This window comes from Carcharhinus amblyrhynchos, chromosome 34 (genome assembly GCF_965287045.1).
Source record: "Carcharhinus amblyrhynchos chromosome 34, sCarAmb.v2.hapA, whole genome shotgun sequence".
Classification (NCBI taxonomy): Eukaryota; Metazoa; Chordata; class Chondrichthyes; order Carcharhiniformes; family Carcharhinidae; genus Carcharhinus; species Carcharhinus amblyrhynchos.
The window spans coordinates 85,037-98,257 of NC_137357.1; positions in this window are offsets into that span (position 1 = coordinate 85,037).

Sequence of the window (13,221 nt, forward strand, 5' to 3'; positions counted from 1 at the left end):
CTCTCTCTATATCCTGTCTCTCTCTCTCTCTCTTGTCTCTCTCTGTCTCTCTGTTACTCTCTCTCTCTATCCTCTCTCTCTCGCTCTGTTACTCTCTCTCTATCCTGTCTTTCTCTGTCTCTCTGTTACTCTCACTATCCTGTCTCTCTCTCTCTGTCTCTGTTTCTCTCTCTGTCTCTCTCTCTCTCTGTTACTCTCTCTCTCTATATCCTGTCTCTCTCTCTCTCTACCCTCTCTCTCTCTCTCTCTCTACCCTCTCTCTCTCTGTTACTCTCTCTCCCAATCCTGTCTCTCTCTCTCTGTTACTCTCTCTCTCTCTATCCTGTCTCTCTCTCTCTGTTACTCTCCCCCTCTATCCTCTCTCTCTCTCTGTTACTCGCTCTCTTTATCCTCTTTCTCTCTGTCTATCTGTTACTCTCTCTCCCAATCCTGTCTCTCTCTCTCTCTCTCTGTTACTCTCTCTCTCTGTTACTCTCTCTCTCTCTATCCTGTCTCTCTCTCTCTGTCTCTCTCTCTCTGTTACTCTCTCTCTCTCTGTTACTCTCTCTCTCTATCCTGTCTCTCTCTCTCTCTCTGTCTCTCTCTCTCTGTCTCTCTCCCTCTCTGTCTCTCTCTCTCTCTCTGTTACTCTCTCTCTATCCTCTCTCTCTCTCTGTTACTCTCTCTCTCTCTATCCTCTCTCTTTCTCTGTTACTCTCTCTCTCTATCCTGTCACTCTCTCTCTCTCTATCCTGTCTCTCTCTCTCTCCGTTTCCCTCTCTCTTTCCTCTCTCTCTCTCTCCGTTACTCTCTCTCTCTCTATCCTGTTGCTCTCTCTCTCTCTGTCTGTTACTCTCCCTCTCTATCCCCTCTCTCTCTGTTACTCTCTCTATCTATCCTGTCTCTCTCTCTCTGTCTCTCTCTCTCTCTATCCTGTCTCTGTTACTCTCTCTCTCTGTTACTCTCTCTCTCTTACTCTCTCTCTCTCTCTGTTACTTTCTCTCTCTCTGTTACACACTCTCTCTCTCTAACCTGTCTCTCTCTCTCTCTGTCTCTGTCTGTCTCTCTCTCTCTCTCTCTATCCTGTCTCTCTCTCTCTCTGTTACTCTCACTCTATCCTGTCTCTCTCTCTCTGTCTCTCTCTTTGTCTCTCTCTCTCTATCCTGTCTCTCTCTCGCTCTCTCTCTGTTACTCTCTCACTCTATCCTGTCTCTCTCTCTTTGTCTCTCTCTGTCTTTCTCTCTCTCTCTATCCTGTCTCTCTCTCTCTGTTACTCTCTCTCTCTATCCTGTCTCTCTCTCTCTCTCTGTTACTCTCTCTCTCTATCCTGTCTCTCTCTCTCTCTGTTACTCTCTGTCTATCCTGTCTCTCTCTCTGTTACTCTCTCTGTCTGTTACTCTCTCTCTCTCTATCCTGTCTCTCTCTCTCTCTCTCTCTGTTACTCTCTCTGTCTGTTACTCTCTCTCTCTCTCTGTTACTCTCTCTCTCTGTTACTCTCTCTCTCTGTTACTCTCTCTGTCTGTTACTCTCTCTGTCTGTTACTCTCTCTGTTACTCTCTCTCTCTCTGTTACTCTCTCTCTCTCTCTGTCTGTTACTCTCTCTCTCTCTGTTACTCTCTCTCTCTGTTACTCTCTCTCTCTCTGTTACTCTCTCTGTGTAACCCTCTCCAGCTGGATGGGGGAGAGGTGAAAAAGGCAGTGTAAGCCGAGGTTTGGAGTATTTCCCCCCCAGAGTTTGATAGATTGATGATGAACAAGGCCCGGGGGGGGTGAAAGGTTATCGGGGGGGGGGGGGGCAGGAATGTAGAGTGGGGGTTACAGTCCAATCAGATGTGATCTTATTGAATGGTGGAGAGAGATTTAGGACAGAGATTACTGATACAAGACCCAGATTGTAATAACTGAGAGAGGTTTAGGACAGAGATTACTGATACAAGGCCCAGATTGTAATAACTGAGAGAGGTTTAGGGCAGAGATTACTGATACAAGGCCCAGATTGTAATAACTGAGAGAGGTTTAGGGCAGAGATTACTGATACAAGGCCCAGATTGTAATCACTGAGAGAGGTTTAGGGCAGAGATTACTGATACAAGGCCCAGATTGTAATAACTGAGAGAGGTTTAGGGCAGAGATTACTGATACAAGGCCTAGATTGTAATAACTGAGAGTGGTTTAGGGCAGAGATTACTGATACAAGGTCCAGATTGTAATAACTGAGAGAGGTTTAGGGCAGAGATTACTGATACAAGGCCCCGATTGTAATAACTGAGAGAGGTTTAGGGCAGAGATTACTGATACAAGGCCCAGATTGTAATAACTGGGAGAGGTTTAGGGCAGAGATTGCTGATACAAGGCCCAGATTGTAATAACTGAGAGAGGTTTAGGGCAGAGATTTCTGATACAAGGCCCAGATTGTAATAACTGAGAGAGGTTTAGGGCAGAGATTACTGATACAAGGCCCCGATTGTATAACTGAGAGAGGTTTAGGGCAGAGATTACTGATACAAGGCCCAGATTGTATAACTGAGAGAGGTTTAGGGCAGAGATTACTGATACTATCCCAGATTGTAATAACTGAGAGAGGTTTAGGGCAGAGATTACTGATACAAGGCCCAGATTGTAATAACTCAGAGAGGTTTAGGGCAGAGATTATTGATACAAGGCCCAGATTGTAATAACTGAGAGAGGTTTAGGGCAGAGATTACTGATACAAGGCCCAGATTGTAATAACTGAGAGAGGTTTAGGGCAGATATTTCTGATACAAGGCCCAGATTGTAATAACTCAGAGAGGTTTAGGGCAGAGATTACTGATACAAGGTCCAAATGTAATAAATGAGAGGGGTTTAGGACAGAGATTACTGATACAAGGCCCAGATTGTAATAACTGAGAGAGGGTTATGGCAGATATTTCTGATACAAGACCCAGATTGTAATAACTGAGAGAGGGTTACGGCAGATATTTCTGATACAAGACCCAGATTGTAATAACTGAGAGAGGTTTAGGGCAGATATTTCTGATACAAGGCCCAGATTGTAATCACTGAGAGAGGTTTAGGGCAGAGATTACTGATACAAGACCCAGATTGTAATAACTGAGAGAGGTTTAGGACAGAGATTACTGATACAAGGCCCAGATTGTAATAACTGAGAGAGGTTTAGGGCAGAGATGACTGATACAAGGCCCAGATTGTAATAACTGAGAGAGGTTTAGGGCAGATATTTCTGATACAAGGCCCAGATTGTAATAACTCAGAGAGGTTTAGGGCAGAGATTACTGATACAAGGTCCAAATGTAATAAATGAGAGGGGTTTAGGACAGAGATTACTGATACAAGGCCCAGATTGTAATAACTGAGAGAGGGTTATGGCAGATATTTCTGATACAAGACCCAGATTGTAATAACTGAGAGAGGGTTACGGCAGATATTTCTGATACAAGACCCAGATTGTAATAACTGAGAGAGGTTTAGGGCAGATATTTCTGATACAAGGCCCAGATTGTAATCACTGAGAGAGGTTTAGGGCAGAGATTACTGATACAAGACCCAGATTGTAATAACTGAGAGAGGTTTAGGACAGAGATTACTGATACAAGGCCCAGATTGTAATAACTGAGAGAGGTTTAGGGCAGAGATGACTGATACAAGGCCCAGATTGTAATAACCGTGAGAGAGGTTTAGGGCAGAGATTACTGATACAAGGCCCAGATTGTAATAACTGAGAGAGGTTTAAGGCAGCGATTACTGATACAAGGCCCAGATTGTAATCACTGAGAGAGGTTTAGTGTAGAGATTACTGATACAAGGCCCAGATTGTAATAACTGAGAGAGGTTTAGGGCAGAGATTACTGATACAAGGCCCAGATTGTAATAACTGAGAGAGGTTTAGGGCAGAGATTACTGATACAAGGCCCAGATTGTAATAACCGTGAGAGACATGAACAGTGTGGATCGGGAGCAGCTGATCCCCTTAGTTGAAGGGTCAGTGACGAGGGGGACACAGGTTCAAGGTGAGGGATAGGAGGTTGAGGGGGGATGTGAGGAAGAACTGTTTTACCCAGAGGGTGGGGAGGGTCTGGGATGTACTCCCTGGGAGGGGGGGTAGAGGCAAGTTGTCTCACACCCTTTAAAAAGTCCCTGGATGATCACTGGGCCCATCATCACATTCAGGGCTGTGGGCCAAGTGCTGGGAAATGGGGTTGGGTGGGGATGTTAGGTGGTTCTGACGGGTCAGTACAGACTCGATGGGCCGAGTGGTCTCTCCTGCACTGTGGGAATCTGGGATTGTGTGATGGGGAAATGCTGGGATCTGGAATGTTGTGTCTGAGCCGGAGGGGGAAGGAGATTCCATCAGGAGGAGATTGAATGGGAAGCTGAGGGGAAAATATTGACAGGGTTACGGGGACTGGGAATAGTCAAACTGCTCTTGCAGGCTCTCCATCCTGGATTGACGGGCTGAATGGCCTCCTGTGCTGTCCCCATTCTATGATTCACACACAAGTGACCCTCTGGGTGTCTATTAGAGCCCACTCATTCCCCCAGGATCAGTTCCAGCATTTCAAGCTCAGATCCCAGTACGTTATAGCTGGGGGCAGTGAGGAGTAAAACAGAAATAGGAATGAGTGTGTGTGAGTGTCAGTGTGGTTATGTTTCTGTGTTTCTGTGTGTGTGAGTGGGAGATTCGAAGTGTCTGCACGTATTTCTGTGTGTGTGTGTGTGTGTGTGTGTGTGTGAGCTTGTGTGTCTCCCTGTGTGAGAGAGAGAGAGATTGTGTGTCTTTCTGTGTGTGAGCTTATGTGTCTGAGTGTATGTGTGTTTCTGTATGTGTGTGTGTGTATTTCAACATGTGTTTCTGTGTGCCTGTGAGTGTGTGTGTCTCTGTGTCTGTGAGTGACTGTGTGTGTGTGTGTGTGTGTGTGTGTGTCTGTCTGTCTGTCTGTCTGTCTCTCTGTGTCTGGGTGTGTGAGTGTGTATCTGTGTCTGTGTCTCTCTGTGAATATGTGTGTGTCTCTCTGTCTCTATGTGAGTGCCTCTGTGTTTGTGTCTGTGTGTGTCTATGTGTGTGTGCATCTGTCTCTGTGTCAATGTGTGTGTGTGTTTGTGTGCATTTGTCTGTGTCAATGAGTGTGTGTGTGTGTATCTGTCTCTGTGTCAATGAGTGTGTGTCTGTGTGTGCATCTGTCTGTGTCAATGTGTGTGTGTGTGTGTGCATCTGTCTGTGTCAATGAGTGTGTGTGTGTGTGTGTATCTGTCTCTGTGTCAATGAGTGTGTGTGTGTGTGCATCTGTCTGTGTCAATGAGTGTGTGTGTGTGTGTGTGCATCTGTCTGTGTCAATGAGTGTGTGTGTGTGTGTGCATCTGTCTGTGTCAATGTGTGTGTGTGTGTGTGCATCTGTCTCTGTCAATGAGTGTGTGTGTGTGTGCGCATCTGTCTGTGTCAATGAGTGTGTGTGTGTGTGTGCATCTGTCTGTGTCAATGAGTGTGTGTGTGTGTGCATCTGTGTTTGTGTCTGCGTGTGTGCATCTGTCTCTGTGTCAATGAGTGTGTGTCTGTGCATCTGTGTGTGTGTGTGTGTGTGTGTGTGTGTGTGTGTGTGTGTCAGCATGCATGAGTGTTAAAATCTCAATTATGTGCAGTTTTAGGCCATTTGCCCCATTGAGCCTGCTCCCCCACTCAAACAGATCATGGTAAACACACACACAGAGAAATATACAGGTAGTTTGGATGTATTTATTGACCTGTTAATGTGACTGAATGCTTCACATCCTGGTTTGCCATAGACACAAAAAATGAGACAGCATTGTAAGCAGTGTAGCTGGAAATATCAAATTGCAAAGAGTTTTTCATGTTTAGTAAATGGACAAAACTGGTGGAGAGATTTCAGAGCAGGGAAATGTAAATTGACACAACTGAGATTGAAAAGGGATAGAACAGCGTACTTTAATAAATGATGAAAAGACAGAAACAGTGGAAGCTCCAAATGTCCCGATATTTCACAGCTGGATTCACACATTACACACAGCAATGTCTCTGATATTGTGGAATTGTTGGAAATGTGGTTCATCTCAGTCCAGAGGCTGCCTTCATGTTCCAGAGTTAATCTGATCACTCTCATCAAAACAGGATCCACATTTCTGTACAATGTGAGTGAATTGTAAACTCAGTGAGTTCAGGTTCAATGTTTAAAATAACCAGGCCCTTTTCTGTGTCTGCTTTGGGGAATGTCAGTGGGATGTAGTTTCCAGGCAAGTGTGAACAATTGTATTGGGGAATCATTGGAAGCAGTTTCCATTGAGAGCTTCCTGCATTCTGGAAATGTGTGGGATCTATTCAGAGATAGGAAATGGATGGGTGAATAAAGGGGACAGTTCTTTGTTAATGACATTAGATTGTGAGCTTTGAAGATTCCCCAGTTCCATGAGTTCAAAGACAGGAAGGATTAAGCAACGTTCATCGTTCAAATTCTTCAGATAAGTTTCAAAGTGAGTGAGAGACAGAATACACAATCTCTGAGACAGAGAGAGACACATCTGTACTCACAGCTTCAACTCCATGTTTCAATCTGAGGAGCTGAGATCCTGGTTGAATGAAACACGAGTTCACACTGGGATGCTGAACAATCTGAGTTCTGTTTGTTCTCTCCTTAAAATCAATCTAAAAATCTGCAATGAAAAATTCCTTGGACAGAGCAGAGGGAATTGTACTCTGTGTCCTGTATTTGGGTTGGAAGTGTTTGATAAGCAGGCGTTGGCACAGTGGTTGGCACTGCTGCCTCCCAGCGCCCAGGGACCGGGGTTCAATCCCAGCCCTGGGTCACTGTCTGTACGGAGATTCTCCCCGTGTCTGTGTGGGTTTCCTCCGGGTGCTCCGGTTTCCTCTCCCAGCCCCCAGATCTGCAGGTTCGGTGAATTGGCCGTGCTAAACTGTCCCTGAGTGTCAGGGGATGTGTAGGTTAGGGGGGATTAGCCGGGAAAGTGAACCTTCCCCCTTATCCTTTTTGCCCCAAGTGCTGTATCTAACAGCCCCTCGGAAACATTCAATGTTTTGTCCTCAACTACTTTCTGTGTTGGTGAATTCCACAGGCTGATCCCTCTCTGGGTGAAGAGATTTCCCCTCATCTCTGTCCTAAACCGTCTCCCCTGTATCCTCAGACTGTGAGCCCTGGTTCTGGACACCCTCACCACCGGGATCATCCTTCTGGCATCTACATTTGCCACTTAATACCTCCCTTTCCCCCATTCGGATCATTCCTAAAACCAATCACTTTTCACCAAATCTGTGGGGCGTCTGTCCCTAAACTCGCCTGTGACTCAATTTTTCACTCTTGGTTCCTGTGAAGCATCTCAGGGACAATTCTGTTCAAGGTGCTACATAAATGCAAGTTGTTGTGTGTGTGTGTGTGTGTGTGTCAGTGTCTGTCCATGTCTGGGACACTGCAGGTTACAGAGAATGGTTCACTCTGGTCTGTGACTGTCCATCTCGTGTGTGTCTCAGTGTCAGCTCTGTAACACGCACAGCACAATCCCATCCTGTTTCTGTCTCTCTCTCTGTCTCTGTCTCTGGATCTCTCTCTCTCTCTCTCTGAAGAATGCTTTCTATGGGGCATCTGTAAAAAATGGGGAGAGTTGTAGCTGACATGTCAAATTCCCTCAGTCTTCTGAGAAAGTAGCAGCGTTGGTGAGGCTTTCTTAACGATAGTTTTGTGTGGAGGGACTAGGACAGGTTGTTGGGGATCTGGACACCTAAAACCTTGAAGCTCTCGATGTGCGGGTTAGGTGGAGTGGCCGTGCTAAATTTCCCCTCAGTGTCAGGGGATTAAATATGTGGGGTTATGGGGATAGGAGCTGGCTGGGATTGGTGACAATACAGCCTCAATGGGCTGAATGGCCTCTCTCTGCACTGTTGGGATTCTATGAACACTGTGTGACCCTCTCCATCTCAATCACTTCCTCTCTCTCTCTGTAACCCTCTCTCTCTGTAACCCTCTCTCTCTGTAACTCTCTCTCTCTGTAACCCTCTCTCTCTGTAACCCTCTCTCTCTGTAACCCTCTCTCTCTGTAACTCTCTCTCTCTGTAACCCTCTCTCTCCGTAACCCTCTCTCTCTGTAACTCTCTCTCTCTGTAACTCTCTCTCTCTGTAACTCTCTCTCTCTGTAACTCTCTCTCTCTGTAACCCTCTCTCTCTGTAACCCTCTCTCTCTGTAACCCCCTCTCTCTGTAACCCTCTCTCTCTGTAACTCTCTCTCTCTGTAACCCTCTCTCTCTGTAACCCTCTCTCTCTGTAACCCTCTCTCTGTAACTCTCTCTCTGTAACTCTCTCTCTCTGTAACCCTCTCTCTCTGTAACCCTCTCTCTCTGTAACTCTCTCTCTCTGTAACCCTCTCTCTCTGTAACCCTCTCTCTCTGTAACCCTCTCTCTCTGTAACCCTCTCTCTCTGTAACCCCCTCTCTCTGTAACCCCCTCTCTCTGTAACCCCCTCTCTCTGTAACCCTCTCTCTCTGTAACCCTCTCTCTCTGTAACTCTCTCTCTCTGTAACTCTCTCTCTGTAACTCTCTCTCTGTGTAACTCTCTGTCTGTAACCCTCTCTCTCTGTACCCCTCTCTCTCTGTAACTCTCTCTCTGTGTAACTCTATCTCTGTAACCCTCTCTCTCTGTAACCCTCTCTCTCTGTAACCCTCTCTCTCAGTAACTCTCTCTCTGTGTAACTCTCTCTCTGTAACCCTCTCTCTCTGTAACCCTCTCTCTCTGTAACCCTCTCTCTCTGTAACCCTCACTCTCTGTGACTCTCTCTCTCTGTGACCCTCTCTCTCTGTAACCCTCTCTCTCTGTAACCCTCTCTCTCTAACCCTCTCTCTCTGTAACTCTCTCTCTGTAACCCTCTCTCTCTGCAACTCTCTCTCTCTGTTACTCTCTCTCTCTGTAACCCTCTCTCTCTGTAACCCTCTCTCTCTAACCCTCTCTCTCTGTAACTCTCTCTCTGTGTAACCCTATCTCTCTGTAACTCTCTCTCTGTGTAACTCTCTCTCTCTAACCCTCTCTCTCTGTAACTCTCTCTCTGTGTAACCCTCTCCCTCTGTAACCCTCTCTCTCTGCAACTCTCTCTCTCTGTTACTCTCTCTCTCTGTAACCCTCTCTCTCTGTCACCCTCTCTCTCTAACCCTCTCTCTCTGTAACTCGCTCTCTGTGTAACCCTCTCTCTCTGTAACTCTCTCTCTGTGTAACTCTCTCTCTCTAACCCTCTCTCTCTGTAACTCTCTCTCTCTGTAACTCTCTCTCTCTGTAACCCTCTCTCTCTGTGACCCTCTCTCTCTGTAACTCTCTCTCTCTGTAACCCTCTCTCTCTGTAACCCTCTCTCTCTGTAACCCTCTCTATCTGTAACTCTCTCTCTGTGTAACCCTGTCTCTCTGTAACCCTCTCTCTCTGTAACACTCTCTCTCTGTAACCCTCTCTCTCTGTAACCCCCTCTCTGTAACCCTGTCTCTCTGTAACTCTCTCTCTCTGTTACTCTCTCTCTCTGTAACCCTCTCTCTCTGTAACCCTCTCTCTCTCTAACCCTCTCTCTCTAACCCTCTCTCTCTGTAACTCTCTCTCTGTGTAACCCTCTCTCTCTGTAACTCTCTCTCTGTGTAACTCTCTCTCTCTAACCCTCTCTCTCTGTAACTCTCTCTCTCTGTAACTCTCTCTCTCTGTAACCATCTCTCTCTGTGACCCTCTCTCTCTGTAACCCTCTCTCTCTGTAACCCTCTCTCTCTGTTACTCTCTCTCTGTAACCCTCTCTCTCTGTAACCCTCTCTCTCTGTTACTATCTCTCTGTAACCCTCTCTCTCTGTAACTCTCGCTCTCTGTAACTCTCTCTCTGTAACTCTCTCTCTGTGTAACTCTCTGTCTGTAACCCTCTCTCTCTGTACCCCTCTCTCTCTGTAACTCTCTCTCTGTGTAACTCTCTCTCTGTAACCCTCTCTCTCTGTAACCCTCTCTCTCTGTAACCCTCTCTCTCAGTAACTCTCTCTCTGTGTAACTCTCTCTCTCTAACCCTCTCTCTCTGTAACCCTCTCTCTCTGTAACCCTCTCTCTCTGTAACCCGCTCTCTCTGTAACCCTCTCTCTCTGTGACTCTCTCTCTCTGTGACCCTCTCTCTCTGTAACCCTCTCTCTCTGTAACCCTCTCTCTCTAACCCTCTCTCTCTGTAACTCTCTCTCTGTAACCCTCTCTCTCTGCAACTCTCTCTCTCTGTTACTCTCTCTCTCTGTAACCCTCTCTCTCTGTAACCCTCTCTCTCTAACCCTCTCTCTCTGTAACTCTCTCTCTGTGTAACCCTATCTCTCTGTAACTCTCTCTCTGTGTAACTCTCTCTCTCTAACCCTCTCTCTCTGTAACTCTCTCTCTGTGTAACCCTCTCTCTCTGTAACCCTCTCTCTCTGCAACTCTCTCTCTCTGTTACTCTCTCTCTCTGTAACCCTCTCTCTCTGTCACCCTCTCTCTCTAACCCTCTCTCTCTGTAACTCTCTCTCTGTGTAACCCTCTCTCTCTGTAACTCTCCCTCTGTGTAACTCTCTCTCTCTAACCCTCTCTCTCTGTAACTCTCTCTCTCTGTAACTCTCTCTCTCTGTAACCCTCTCTCTCTGTGACCCTCTCTCTCTGTGACCCTCTCTCTCTGTAACTCTCTCTCTCTGTAACCCTCTCTCTCTGTAACCCTCTCTCTCTGTAACCCTCTCTATCTGTAACTCTCTCTCTGTGTAACCCTGTCTCTCTGTAACCCTCTCTCTCTGTAACACTCTCTCTCTGTAACCCTCTCTCTCTGTAACCCCCTCTCTGTAACCCTGTCTCTCTGTAACTCTCTCTCTCTGTTACTCTCTCTCTCTGTAACCCTCTCTCTCTGTAACCCTCTCTCTCTCTAACCCTCTCTCTCTAACCCTCTCTCTCTGTAACTCTCTCTCTGTGTAACCCTCTCTCTCTGTAACTCTCTCTCTGTGTAACTCTCTCTCTCTAACCCTCTCTCTCTGTAACTCTCTCTCTCTGTAACTCTCTCTCTCTGTAACCATCTCTCTCTGTGACCCTATCTCTCTGTGACCCTCTCTCTCTGTAACCCTCTCTCTCTGTAACCCTCTCTCTCTGTTACTCTCTCTCTGTAACCCTCTCTCTCTGTAACCCTCTCTCTCTGTTACTATCTCTCTGTAACTCTCTCTCTCTGTAACTCTCTCTCTGTGTAACCCTCTCTCTCTGTAACTCTCTCTCTCTGTAACCCTCTCTCTCTGTAACCCTCTCTCTGTAACCCTCTCTCTCTGTAACTCACTCTCTGTAACTCTCTCTCTCTGTAACTCTCTCCCTCTGTAACTCTCTCTCTCTGTAACCCTCTCTGTAACCCTCTCTCTCTGTAACCCTCTCTCTCTGTTACTCTCTCTCTGTAACTCACTCTCTGTACTCTCTCTCTGTGTAACTCTCTCTCTGTAACTCTCTCTCTCTGTAACCCTCTCTCTCTGTGACCCTCTCTCTCTGTGACCCTCTCTCTCTGTAACCCTCTCTCTCTGTAACTCACTCTCTCTGTAACCCTCTCTCTCTGTAACCCTCTCTCTCTGTAACCCTCTCTCTCTGTTACTCTCTCTCTGTAACCCTCTCTCTCTGTAACCCTCTCTCTGTTACTCTCTCTCTCTGTAACTCTCTCTCTCTGAAACCCTCTCTCTCTGTAACCCTCTCTCTCTGTAACCCTCTCTCTCTGTGTAACCCTCTCTCTCTGAAACCCTCTCTCTCTGTTACTCTCTCTCTGTAACCCTCTCTCTCTGTAACCCTCTCTCTGTTACTCTCTCTCTCTGTAACCCTCTCTCTCTGTAACCCTCTCTCTCTGTAACCCTCTCTCTCTGTAACTCTCTCTCTCTGTAACCCTCTCTCTCTGTGTAACCCTCTCTCTCTGAAACCCTCTCTCTCTGTAACCCTCTCTCTCTGTAACACTCTCTCTCTGTAACCCTCTCTCTCTGTAACCCCCTCTCTGTAACCCTGTCTCTCTGTAACTCTCTCTCTCTGTTACTCTCTCTCTCTGTAACCCTCTCTCTCTGTAACCCTCTCTCTCTCTAACCCTCTCTCTCTAACCCTCTCTCTCTGTAACTCTCTCTCTGTGTAACCCTCTCTCTCTGTAACTCTCTCTCTGTGTAACTCTCTCTCTCTAACCCTCTCTCTCTGTAACTCTCTCTCTCTGTAACTCTCTCTCTCTGTAACCATCTCTCTCTGTGACCCTCTCTCTCTGTGACCCTCTCTCTCTGTAACCCTCTCTCTCTGTAACCCTCTCTCTCTGTTACTCTCTCTCTGTAACCCTCTCTCTCTGTAACCCTCTCTCTCTGTTACTATCTCTCTGTAACCCTCTCTCTCTGTAACTCTCGCTCTCTGTAACTCTCTCTCTGTAACTCTCTCTCTGTGTAACTCTCTGTCTGTAACCCTTTCTCTCTGTACCCCTCTCTCTCTGTAACTCTCTCTCTGTGTAACTCTCTCTCTGTAACCCTCTCTCTCTGTAACCCTCTCTCTCTGTAACCCTCTCTCTCTGTAACCCTCTCTCTCAGTAACTCTCTCTCTGTGTAACTCTCTCTCTCTAACCCTCTCTCTCTGTAACCCTCTCTCTCTGTAACCCTCTCTCTCTGTAACCCGCTCTCTCTGTAACCCTCTCTCTCTGTGACTCTCTCTCTCTGTGACCCTCTCTCTCTGTAACACTCTCTCTCTGTAACCCTCTCTCTCTAACCCTCTCTCTCTGTAACTCTCTCTCTGTAACCCTCTCTCTCTGCAACTCTCTCTCTCTGTTACTCTCTCTCTCTGTAACCCTCTCTCTCTGTAACCCTCTCTCTCTAACCCTCTCTCTCTGTAACTCTCTCTCTGTGTAACCCTATCTCTCTGTAACTCTCTCTCTGTGTAACTCTCTCTCTCTAACCCTCTCTCTCTGTAACTCTCTCTCTGTGTAACCCTCTCTCTCTGTAACCCTCTCTCTCTGCAACTCTCTCTCTCTGTTACTCTCTCTCTCTGTAACCCTCTCTCTCTGTCACCCTCTCTCTCTAACCCTCTCTCTCTGTAACTCTCTCTCTGTGTAACCCTCCTTCTCTGTAACTCTCTCTCTGTGTAACTCACTCTCTCTAACCCTCCCTCTCTGTAACTCTCTCTATCTGTAACTCTCTCTCTCTGTAACCCTCTCTCTCTGTGACCCTCTCTCTCTGTGACCCTCTCTCTCTGTAACTCTCTCTCTCTGTAACCCTCTCTCTCTG